Consider the following 13,697-nt stretch of genomic DNA (forward strand, 5'->3'; position numbering starts at 1 on the left):
ACCTGACAGACAACAAGCAGGGATCTATTCACGCAGAGATCACCCTTTGTTGAAGAACTCAAACCATGAAGTGTATAAAAACAGGCATCCACAGGCTCCGAGGCAGAGGTCCCTGATGTTCAGAGAAGATGTTCGCTTCACATCTCCAAAAAGTCCATCTCTGTAGGTTCTCTTCATCTGCCGGCCTCCAGGATCTCTCTGCTGTAGTCGACTAATCAAAAGAGACTTCCTGCAGCAGTGGCCCTTTACCGTTTAACTGCTGACAAACTTTAGAGACACACCCCATTGATGAGTTTTATTTCCCTACAGCTCCGCCTGGTTTGGGTCAAATCCTCTGCTGCCATTGGTTCCCACACAGAACTCAGCATACCTGCCCCCCTGGATCCTGAGAGCCAGAGCCAAATAGCTGCTCCAGCTGTCAGTCAGCACAGAGATCAACCAGTGAGATGGTCTGTGGTCTGTGGGTGTGCTCTTCCAGGTGTGGCTGAGAAGCACATTCCAATACGTACATACCTGTCAGCTCTTCTGGTATTCAGAGACCTCTGTTGATCACTCAGACGCCCCTTTTCCGCCCCGAGGGGCCCGTGCTGAGGCTCCAGGAAATAGCTTCTGTTTCAGCAACACAAATAAGTAATTTCCTACACATTTTAAAGCATCTGGCTGTCTCGAGAAACAAATAAGAACTACACGTGTACAGTGCATCACAGGTAGATTATTCACACTTAGGAGCCTGATGTCTGTTCTGTGGTCACTCATTGGGAAAAGCTTGTGATTGTGACACCTGAAGGTTCCCTGGAAGCTTACATTCTCCATCCACACACAGGTGCATGCAGTGGCTTGTGCACATTCACCCCCTAGCACTGAACATCAGATCCTCGGTGCTTGTTTTCTACCTCTGGAGATTTGCTTTGTGTCTCCTCTCTGGTATGTACAATTCTCTCTCTTTGTCCCAATTCAAACCAATTTTTAAATCTTCCTCTTGCTCCCATCTCTCCCTCCCACCTTTCCTATCACAGGGAATCCTTCTGTCTCTTAAATCCTCCCCTGTCTTGCTCTGTGCCAGAGCAAAGAGGCCAACAGTGTGTGCCTGGGGCAGGTGTGGGAATGCAGGTTTGCAGCATTTGGGAGCCTGAAGCTGAGCTGGGAAGTTGAGCCGATGCCGTGACTACCTTTGAGCAAGTCTTTACATGTGTTGAGCTAAATCACAGCCGCCACGGTGACTTAAATTTAAAGTCTCGCAAGACGTCAGCACACAACGCAATGGCTAATGACACGGGTTTACCTTCTTACTTTGTTTTCTATTCATTTACAGTTGTTCTTCTCCTCAGAAACAAATCTGAACCTCCTGAGCGTGTTGGTAAAATGCTCTATAAATGAACATCATATGACATGGCGGTTTGGTCAAACGTGCTACACAGCATGAGGTGAGCTGTTGATATGTAGCTACATGTGAAACCACTGTCGGGGTCAAAGACGTCACCTATAAACCAGTGAAATCCTGTACTACGTTGGAAAAGTTGGTAAATGTGCTGTTGGCGCACTCACACTGATGACTGCTTAACAAGTGGATGCTTACATTGTATGTGTATGAAATTGTATACTAACGTACTACACATTACACACACAATGAGTACAGTGGAGGTCGACAGATATGGGATTTTTAAAAAAATATTTCAGCCGATGGCCGATATCTAAAGCCGATATTTGAGGTATACTTTTTTTTAAAGCATATTGATTATGAAAGACAGTTGAAACACACATATGATATAAATCCTAATTAGAAATTAAATAAATACACCAATAGAACTCTTAATATTTATGGAACTTTAAATATACCTGCACACAACCATGTAAAACAAAAAGTACAGGACGGTTAAGCAGTGCAGTGAAGGGCGACAATAATAAGGATGTAATAGGATAAGGATATTTGATCAGGCACTATATATTATATTATATCCTTATCCTATTATATCTGATTTTTACTTCTTTTTTGTTGTATATTTATAGATCCGAATGGATGTTTTTTATGTTCTTTCTTTTTTCCTTTAATGGCTACTCTAAAGTGCTAAATAAATCTTGAAAAAAGTCCATATATAGGCCCGATATATCGGCCGGCCAATATATCTGCCTATACTATGATTAGGATGAACCGTTCACATTGAAGTACACGTCCAAGTTTCCCAAGATGCATTTGGAACCTCCAAAAACCTGAAGCAAACTGAGGCTAAATATCTCTGTTATTTCTCCACCTCTGAAAGTTCTGAAAGCGTTTTAAGTGAGAAAGTGACCAATAAGAATATCAACATGTGGTCATTTGATCCACTAATCTTGCATAAGACCCGCCATTGTGTTACTGAATAAACTTCCGGTTAACTTTAAAACATGAGCCTTTTTTTCAAAAGCGTTAAAAACTGATGGAAGACAAAAAGAGACGCTTTTATTTTGACGATTTTACCTTCCGCTCGCAATGCATCATGGGTCATGGTAGGACTAGTGAGCCCACCGTGCGTACTTCAAAAATGTCCCGATATAGTATACATCCGGGTATTTCTCACGTACTCAATCTTTCCATACTATCAAATGTGAATGCACTGCATACTCATTTTGATGTCAGACTTAGCAGTGACGTGCCGTTAGCACTAGGGTAGGGTAGGCAGGGAGGTTCAAAACGAGACCACCAATGTCAACAAGAATGACAATTTGATATGTTTCTGCTGGCAAGCGTTAATTCAATTCAATTCAGTTAAAGTCAACTTTATTTATATAGCGTAATTTACAACAAAGTCATCTCAATGCGCTTATCAAAATATAAAATTAATAATAAGAAAGAAAAAACCCAAGAATTTAGCCATCTAACAGAATCAACGCTGTAAAACACCATTAAAGAAACATAAACAGTTATTCAATATAACCTCCGTACTCGTTTGTGATGGAAACACAGAAACACGGAAAAAATGACAAGCGTAGAGAGCGTAAATGGTTGTCATCTTGGAGAACTGACTGCGCATGCGCAAACACATAAAAACATGCTATGGGAGCAGAGGCAGAGCAGCAACGTGCCTTTGAGTAGGGGTGTGGCCTCCTCCTGCCTTACAGCGGTTAGGAAATAGCAATATTTAGCGATTTGGTCTTTGAAAAGAACAAAATGTTGACACTTTCAAACTTATAGGTACTTTAGTCTATCGGAAATTGAAAAATAAATAATTTATAATTATATTATAATTAAAACAAATAATCAAAATATCAATTCACCCTTGGGTAGGCACTGTCTACCTTGCCTACCCTGACTGTACGTCACTGATGAGTAGTACGTTAGTATGTGATTTTGAACGCAGCCAATGGCTTTAAAGCTGCTTTTTTATCAGATAGACATAGTGTAGGCCTCATAGATCCATAAATCAAAGAATTTGCACTCCAAAGTTTGTTTTCATCTCCATTGTAAAAACTCGCTTTTTGACATTTTTTGGTGGTTTTGCGCATTGCATTGTGGGATGTGGAGTCCTGTAGACGGATACATAAAAGTGTTTTCATTCATTCTTACTGTGATTTCTTGTGTCTCTTCTTCTTCTTTTTGTTCTAATTTGTTCCACCTCTAGTTTTATTGCGACAGACCATGAGAAAATATACAAGCCACAAAATAAACCTCCGTCATTGATTTGCTGCAACTTTCAGTCCTTGAAAACACCAGAAATATGCTGAGAAGTCTTTTTGGCAGAGTTTTTGGAGGCAAACAAAATAAATCACAGTAAGAATGAAATACATTAAACACTTCTAGGCATCCGTCTACTGGACTCCACATCCCACAATGCAATGTGGGAAGCCTTTCAGAAAATGTCATTTTTCAATGAGTATTCACGGGGAATATCAAAACAAACTTTCGAGCAACAATTTCAACCTTTTTTTCATATATTTCTTGAGCAATTGATGTTTAATTTATTGATCTATGACAGACATATGCAACTGCTGGCCCGGGGACCACATGTGGCCCTTGGTTTTTTTCTGTGCAGCCCCAAAGACAAATCCACCAAAAATTGTAATTCAAGAAATTGGAAGTAATATGAAGCCCAACATAACACACAAAATAACTCCAAAAACACACAAAACAACAGCAAAATGCACAGAAAGTCAACAAAAAAATACATGAAGCAACAACAACAAAAACACAAAGATTACAAAAATACACAGAGAAGATTACAAAAATACACAAAAGGACTCATAATTCACACAAAACAACCACCTAAACATACAAAACAACAACAAATACACAAAATGATAGACATAATACATAAAACTACAAAAATACTGAAAAATTACAAACAAAAGGCACAGGTTGACAATTACCAAAATGCAAATATAACAGACAAGAAATAACAAAACACATAGAGCGACTCCAAAAAACCCCCACAAATGACTAAAAACTCAGAAAAAAACTACACAAAAAGACAACAAACAATGACAAAAAAAACTCTTTGTTCTTTCCTATGTTAATGCTCAGATTTGTTGTTATTCTTAATACTGGTATATTTAACATTTATGTGAGTAACCGTGTTACTTTTGAGGTACTCCAAGCTTTTAATTCATGTTTTTGGTTTGATTTGTGGGGGGGAAAGGAGAAATGGTGGACCACAATCAGGGGTCAGACATGTCTCCATGAACTCCAGGGCCAGGCTTGGGAGGTGGTGAATGCTGGGAGTGTTGTGAGAGTTGGGAGTGTTGTGAGAGTGGCGTTTGAGCCCCGAGGCTGTGTTCTGTCACCGATGATAAAAGCATTGTTGAGTGAGCACACAGACAACAGAGGAGGTGCTGAGTCAGCTGTCTGCCAGGGTTAGCACACGCCGCACTGCTCCGGAGCTTCCGATGTATATGGCTCCCATCACCATCTCAAGTCAGGCTTTACTGCAGTTCTATAGTGTTTCCAATGATAACTGATCATGAAATTAATAGCTTAAAAAAATACAATCCCTACCAATATCTTCTATGCAGATTATATAGAACAGTGGTTCTCAAACTTTTTTGGCTCAAGCACCCCTTTTTCTTATTTCTCAATCCAAATACCCCCTTTGTCCGACTACAACGTTTTGCTTAGAAAATGATTTAAAAACAACTATAGAGCATAATGATGGAATGAACAAGTGATTACACACATTCAAAAATCTCATTTTGTAAATAAGTGGAAAGAAACAGTATTTAATGCAGTGGTTCCCAACCTTTTTTGGATCGTGAACCCAATTTTGAGAACAATAATTTCTGGCGACCCCGAAGACAAAATGAGTTCTTGATCATGTTTGAGCTCACTTTTTTTGTTTTTTTACAAAATTTTAGTTGAACTATATTGATGTTTCACATAAAATCCAAACCCCAAGGTTGAAAAACCCTGATTTAGTGTCTCCTGAATAGATCATTTCCTGTAGTTTTTATAATTTCTGGTCATCTCATGGCATGACTGACACTTTATTTGTTAATTTTCAACACTCTCTTTAGTGTGTGTCTCTGTAGTGCCATTGCGTAGCCTTAAGGGCACACGTACCCCCATTTGAGAAACACTGATATAGTAAGATAGGCTTTTTGAATAAATGTTGAGTTGAAAAGAAAATACAAACTTCTTTTGAGTTGTCAAATTGACAATAACTGAAACAAGTCTTAAATATTTTTAAATGTTTATTAGAAAACAAAGTTCTTGTGTTTTGTATAGTATTTAATATAATTAGTTGTCTGCTAACCAGTGGTGCTCTTCCCTCTGGTATGGTGTGCAACTCTTTTCTGCGTGACTGGACATTTTCTGCTTGATGCTTTGTGATGTCTCAGCATACCATCAGGAAAAGAAATGCAGTTTACATTGTTGTCGATTATTTAGCTGAGTTCATCTCACCAGTGAGAAAATCTGATGCAAAGCAAACAAGTGTCGGCTTCTCTTCCGGGTGTGTTTGTGGGAACATCAGGTCTGCTCATGTGGACCAGAGACAATCAGCTAAAACATCTGTCCCACACTGGGATTATAGTGGACACATTCCTGTTCTCTCTCACACAGAGTATGAACAGCCACACCCAGGCTCAACAGTCATTTCACTTTTATATTCAAGCAGATTTTTGTCCCAATGGGATTTACAGTAAAACATGTCAAAGTTTCCCCCCTCTGCAGGTTCTGATGCTTTATGTCACCATTGTAACACATGATGGAGCATTGTCAGTAAAAAAAAAAAAAAAAAAAAAAAAATCAGTTTTCCGAATATATATATATATATATTTTTTTTTTTTTTTCTATCCTTTTTTAGAATTAATTATTTAAAAAAAAAAATCAGGTTTCCGAATTAATTTCTATTTTTAACCCAGAACCAGTCTCTGTATTAAAAAAACTAGTTCGGAAAACGGATTTGAAAAAAAAATTAGTTCGGAAAATAGATTTTTTTAAAAAAAGAATTTGGAAAACGGATTTTCAAAAGAATTAATTCGGAAAACGGATTTAAAAAAAAATAATAATTCAGAAAACGGATTTGAAAAAAAAAATATTCGAAAAACGGATTTTTTCTTTTTTTTTTCTTTCAGAAAACGAATTTAAAAAAAAAAAAAATTCAGCAAACAGATTTTAAAAAATTAATTCAGAAATCGAATTTAAAATAATTTTTTTTTTTCAGAAAATGAAATTACAATGCTCCATTGTAAAAACAGCTAACATCAAATTAGTTAGGAATCAAAATCATAAAAAAAGTGATCAATGATTTATGATTGTTTTTGCCAATCAATATTTAAGGTAAAATATTAGATTCATTGCTACTTTAAAGCTACTTCAGGTTTTAACTGTATATATTTTTGATTGATTTTCATTACTTATTGATTTCATCACTTTGTCATTGGTTCTCTCTTTGGTTCCCCCCATTCATTTATTACCTCCACCAAGGAAGTAATATTTTCACTGGCGTTTATTTGTTTGTTTGTTAGTATTTTAACCAAAAATAGACCTTATGCCATGAAAGATTACTTAAAAAATTTGGAGAGGATCCTGATCAATATACTGATTCTGAATCAGCTTCGGAAAATGAAAAATTCTTATCTTTGATCATTGGCAAAATTTCAAATATTTACAATGACCGATCTTTATAAAATTTGACTCAGTTATGTCAGGTTGGTTCTTCAATACTCCACCAACTGAGGACTACCCCCTTTGGTCTGCACACGCTGCATGCCGGTGTGGCGGTCTGGCTGGGCCCTTGGGGGGGTGGGGTGGTTGGTCGGCACTTTAGCAATAACTAAGGTGCATTGCATCTGGAGGGCTGCTCGGCCATGGGGGGGTTGCCTGGGCTCCCTGGCCCCCGCGCTTGGGTTTGCAGTGGCGGTTTCTTGCACATACATCGGTCTACGATGCACTAGCATGCCTTGGACTGTGGGATAAAACTGGTAGTGGGCCTAACTATAGACACATTGATCCCAAATACCTGTTTCAGGTATTACCACTCACTCCTTCCCTCTGCCCACAGCCACCACCATTATAGTTACGCCTCACGCCTTCACATCTCACTCTCACTTTGCAATAATCAGCTCTTCCCCACCCTTCCATTTTTTCACCTTGAATCGCTCCTCCCTGCTCTCTTCCCCCTCCACCTCCCCCCACCCCCTCACCCAAGTGTAACACTGCCCTCTCTTTTTATATTCTCCCTTTAATAAAGTGTTTCTTACCCTTCCTTAGGGGGGGGGGGGCTGGTGATGGCAATAACAAAACATGCATTGCTGTCTAAAAAAGATTGCACTTCTTGTAGCGTTGACTTTTGACAGCATGTGCAGACAAGAAAAAAACAGAAACAAAAAAATAATTACTCCACCAAATTTTATGGGGTGTCCATACATTTGAACCCACTGCATCGTTATTAATGGGGATAAAAATGAATTCCAAGCCTATAAAGTGTGAATCAGGATCATTGATCTATATAACTGCCGATATCTGGCAAAGAGGATATATGTTGGCGCTTGTTGTCAATAATTCTCTATCAGACAAACAGATCAACTGCTTCAGATTTATATCTGTTGAACAAGCACAAAACAGAGAAGAAGAAATAAGTCATTAATGTCTTCTTTTTCCTCATACCCTTTGTTCAGGGCCAAATAAACCATACCTCACCACAACGATGAAAAACTCCAACACCAACGAATCAGCTGAGGAAACAGGTTTGAAGAAAAACTCAGAACAAGTCTGTTTGTATTAATCAAATGTAGAAGATATATTTCCCAAATGTTACTTTACTGAACATTACATTAGCATCTGTTTTATCATGAATGTTCATGTCACTGGAAGATGATGTCAGCTAGACGTGGTAGCATGTAATCCATCACATCAGTAAAATTATTATTATTTTTTAATATAAAGGTTTCTTAGGATAAATCACTTACAGAGATGTTGGTCTTTCACCAAATTATCTAAACCAGCGATTCTCTTGGGTCTAGACCCAAAAGTGGGACACGGACCTGTACTGGGTGGTTCGCGGACCACTGGTCTAAAATGATTAAATACTTAATGTCTCCCATGTTAGACTTGTCTTAAGAAACTTTTATTTTGACAGGCATGCTGTGAAATACATGTTTATGCAGATTTATGCAGAGGTGTAAAGAGTACTGATATATACTACTCAAGTAGAAGTACTGTTACTCGATTGAAATTGTACACAAGTACAAGTACAAGGAAGTCATACATAAAATACTCAAGTACAAATAAAAAGTAGCTTATTTAAATAGTACTCAAAGTAAAAGTTACTAGTTAATAAATCTTGCCACGGTTCCCTTACATACAGTAAACATCTCATGTATAAACTTAAAAAGGAAGAGACCAAATCTTGCACAATTGGAACTTAATTTATTTTCCACAAAGGCATCTGTATGAAATAAAAGGTTTGTCAAAATGTGCAATTCTTTTTTAAATAAAACAACACAACAATGAATTCAATTCAAAATAAAAACAATTCTCAGACTCTGTCATGTTTCAGCTCCAAAATTAAAATAGATTATTGAAATGGTTTGATTATTATTCTTTTTTTAGATAAGTAAAAAAAAAAAAAAAAAAAAAAAAAATACATATATATATAGTTTTACTTATTTAAAAAAATAATAAAAATCATCAAACCATTTCAATAAACTATTTTAATTTTTCAGAAAAACACTGATTTAGTGGCTCCTGAACATGTTATTTCATCTCACACCTGGGGTGGGAACAAGAGTTACACTTATTTGTTCATTTTCCACTCTCTCTCTCTCTCTCTCTCTCTCTCTCTCTCTCTCTCTCTCTGTCTCTCTCTCTCTCTCTCTCTCTCTCTCTCTCTCAAGTACCCCCTGTAGTGCCATCGCGTACCCCTAGGGGTACACGTACCACCATTTGAGAAACACTGATTCAGACAATCAGTGTGTACACATGGAGTGAGTAACACCAGAGAGTGAGACCAGAACAGTGAAATGTGACCATGGTTAGTTTCCAGCTCACATCAGCAACTACTGTAGATGTTGAAATGGCAAACACAGCAAAATCAGATGATGTATCTTTTACGTCACTGTTTGACCACTAGAGGGAGATCAATGCACAACACTCACATCACACTGAAACAACCAGTGTGTAATGAAAGCATCCATAGCAAAACCATATAAATACTGTTTGACAAAGGTTTTGTCAGTCTCAGATGATGTGACTGTTTTAATCATATTTTTCTTTCAATATTTTAGGTAGGAAGTGCAATTTATAGTGTTTTCAGAAAACCAATGAAGATTGATCTTAATACATGTACTTTTCTGTCTGAGAATTATGTAAGTTAATCTGAAGGCCTGAAGTAAACTTCTCAATGGCTGCAAATTGTTTAAAAAAAAAAAAAAAAAAATGTTTTTTTTACCCAAACAATAAAAAGTTAAACAATAGCCGACTGCTCGTCCCAACCAAGGAAATGCTAACTTCAAGTGGTAAAGAGGTGACATGGTCTGCCATACTTTTTATTTGTGTTTTTTCTGTTAACTTTGACCCTAAGGACCAATAATTGGAGGGTCTGCTCTGCTGGAAATATTGCGGAAAAAAAAAATGTGGCCATTTTAGTGTTAGCACCCTGTATTTTTTAATCAGAAAAATGTACAAAATGGATTTTTTTCCCCCCTCAGATCCTCAGTGGGTTGGGTAGGGTGTCAATAAATGCGTTCCAGATACACAGAACACATGTACTGACAACATTTACTGAAAAAATTACTCTTAAAACACATTTATACATGATTTTGCATCAAGCTAATGCATTTTCCCCCCACGTTATCTTACTTTTTTTAGATTTTTTCATCTTTACTTAATTGGCAATAAACTATTCCACATATAGTGATTTATGGCATCAAAATAAGAATGTAACAGTGAAATATAATTTGAGAAACTATATGTGAAAACTAGGGGTGGGACATTACACTGAGCTCATGATACAAACTAATAAACCAATGGTTTCCCAACCAGGGGTCCATGTACCCTTAGGGGTACTTGAACACATCTCAGGGGGCATACAGAAACATATGTTAATTTATTTTCCATCATTATAGGACACATTTTTACTTGCACACAGACTTTTTTTTTTTTTAATCATCCATCTATAATAAATTGTGGAACAACTCTTTAAAAAATACATCCGAAGGTGAAGGTCAAAATATAGAAAAGCCAAAACATCAGAAATAGAAGAGTAAAAGGCTTAGATCTGAGGTTATGTCGGAACCGATGCAGGACAGAGTTCAGACACAAATAAATGATGCATAGCATGAACTAAGGGTACTCATGATATCATGACAGAAAGGATTAGGGGTACATGGGGCAAAAAACATTGGGAAACACTGAGACGACAATAATCGCTATAATTTTCAACTAAAAACAATCCGGTGTGTAGTGGATAGTGTGGATTTTTTTTCACATGACCCCCCCATTCTATAGCACTTTGAGAATGTCATGTGAGCGACTCCTAAATAAAGGCTAATCACAGACTCCACAGGGTTTAGAACATTTAGCCACAATTCATTAAATTATTCCTACAATGATGGCTGTGCCTAGAAGAAGATCTACACGGGTTATTAATTTCAGAATGTCGTCACGCATAAATATAATCACATCCAAAGCAGTTTCCACTTCATCACTCCAAAGGTGTGTCATGTATGGTAATAATAACCGTATGAAGAGGTACAGGCCAGGGTATAATGTTTTATTTAAAACGGTTTTGATAAACCTTAATGCTGCCTTCCCCTTCAAGCATGAAATGTATTACCATTCCTTCTTTTGGTGTTCATTTGGATCCCAATAAATCATATTCTGTTGACCCTCAGTGCTGCCTGCATTACATCCCCACAGTGTGTTTATTCTTTGTTGGGCACTTCAGGCAAGAAGTGTCACATCCTCTGCCTGCAGTTTGAAAGCTGAGCAGTGCATTCTGGGAGGTTTATTCCTTTCTGCTTCCCCTCTCTCTTCTCCTTTCTTTCCTTCCTCAGGGCATGACAAAGGCTACTGGAGGGACACAAATAGAGTCTCTAAATATGGAAGGTTTCACGTGAGTGTAAATCTATAATCGATCTTTAGGCTTCTTTAGCAAACAGTTATTAAAAGACAGACTGGGTCTTTAGTCTTTTGTAGACTGTGACTTTCTGCACTCGTGTGTATTTTCACTATAGTGTGTAATGTGTAATCATTTCAGCCTTTAGATGAGCTTCATTTTTGTTATTTCTTTAAAATAGGACACTCATATTTAGCCACCATTTCCATTTGTTTGTTCGTTTATTTATTTAATTATTTGAGCGACATAAAAAAAACACTTTTTTTATATACAATACATAACACGTGTTTAAAGGAGAAAAGTGCTCAAAGGCAGAAGTTCAAGGAACTTATAGGTGCCTACCCCTCGTTCACAAAATAACATTTTAAACTTCACGTTTGGTTTTTCATTATGTAAGAACAAACATATACAGTGCATATAAATACTTTTTTGTCATTTGTAACAAAAGTAATGGAAAAAATAAACCAGAATATTTTTTATTGTTTGTTTGTTTGTTTGTAACGTAAGTATCAATAATATGTATCTATACGTACATATGTATGTATGTATGTATGTATATATTTTTGCTTTGATTCTTGATTAATATTGTATATGTATACAGTACATGTATATTATTTTGCTTGGGGGAAAGCTAAGGCTTTTGCCCCTTTTTGCTTGGTCTAACCAGAGTGTAGACTGTTTATCCTCTGGCTGACCAATAAACAAAACCAAACCAAAAAAAGTAGAAAACTCTGTTTTATTCTTGCTCCCAGTGGTTGTTCCATTGGTGTGTGAATGTGAGTGTGACTGGGTGAATGAGCTGATATATAAAGTGCTTTTGGACTACTTCAGTGTAGGGATAAAGCACTATATAAATCTAGTCCATGTAAATCAAGTCAATTTAATTGTGAACATGGATAATTGAAGACATAATTGTAATTGAAATTTGTAATTGAGCCGAACCGAGGTGAGGGTGAGCATGGAGGAAGAGCGAGCTACCAAAGCAGTGAGGGTGATGCAGCAGGAGGTGTGGACACACTGGGACCAGGCAGTGGACTGGTGGGGGGCCGAACCCCAATGCATAAAATTCTTCATCCAGGGCTGTTCATGACATTTTTGCCATTTCCATAAAAGCTTTTCTGCAGTACCTTTGTCTGTATTATACATGTAATGCATATTTTCTGCAGCTAAAAAATTGCATACAAACAGTTTCCCCTTCAAATCAATTAAAGTCTAATAAAGTTAGGAGGACGACATAGCACTGACAACCAGGTCAACACTGCCACCTATTGGCGGATGGTAAAAACATTCCAAAAAGAATAAAGATCAGTGTTTTAATTTTTTTTCTTCTTACTTTTCCCCTACTTATAAACTAAACTCTGTGCAATATTATATACTATATAATATATGTTGAGTGTTTTTTCTACAAAAAGCTTAACCAAAAAAGACTTCCACTTTATGTTGTACCATGCAGCAAATGTTGCATGAAGTGTGTAATGGGTATAATTGGTGTTATAGGACTTAAAACGGAGGAAATTAAGTTTTGTAAAAAAAAAAAAAAAAAAAAAGAGTAAATAAACAAATCAGATTCCTTCATAAAGATAAAACTATTAGCTGCAGGTGAGTGGGAAAAACAGAACTGAATGAACTAATGTACGTTTTTAATTTGTAAAATATTTAAATATGTGATGAATAAACTGTGCGATAACCCCTGCATCATTTTGTTTGAGGTAAACCGGTCTTGGTCTAGGCCCTAGAGTTTTAAAAGGACTTTTGTACAATTCTTACTAAGCTAATAAGTTTTTTTTTTTTTCCTCAAAGGCATACAGGTAAATTGAAAATATTGACGTATTAAAATAGGTGGAAGACAAAGCATAGATCATATTGTAGTTATAATGAAATACAGTGAAAACAAGATGTAAATATTAGCCTACATTTGAAGAATGATCAGCTGAAGATGGCCTGACACTGACTATATTACAATAATGAACACATGAGTCAGTCTTAATCCCACATCCTGGACTCTGTGTGCAGTGTCTGTGGCAGGTGAGTGAGAGCCAAGCCACTATGATTAGCATGTTCATAAGACCATGCATGTGTCTTTGCTGCGCTGTATCACAGCAGATGTTACCCAGATCTCCAACAGTGTCTTCAATGACGTATTGTTTGCTGACCTTCAGTGTGGTTGTC

This window comes from Gouania willdenowi, chromosome 3, assembly GCF_900634775.1.
Source record: "Gouania willdenowi chromosome 3, fGouWil2.1, whole genome shotgun sequence".
Lineage (NCBI taxonomy): Eukaryota > Metazoa > Chordata > Actinopteri > Blenniiformes > Gobiesocidae > Gouania > Gouania willdenowi.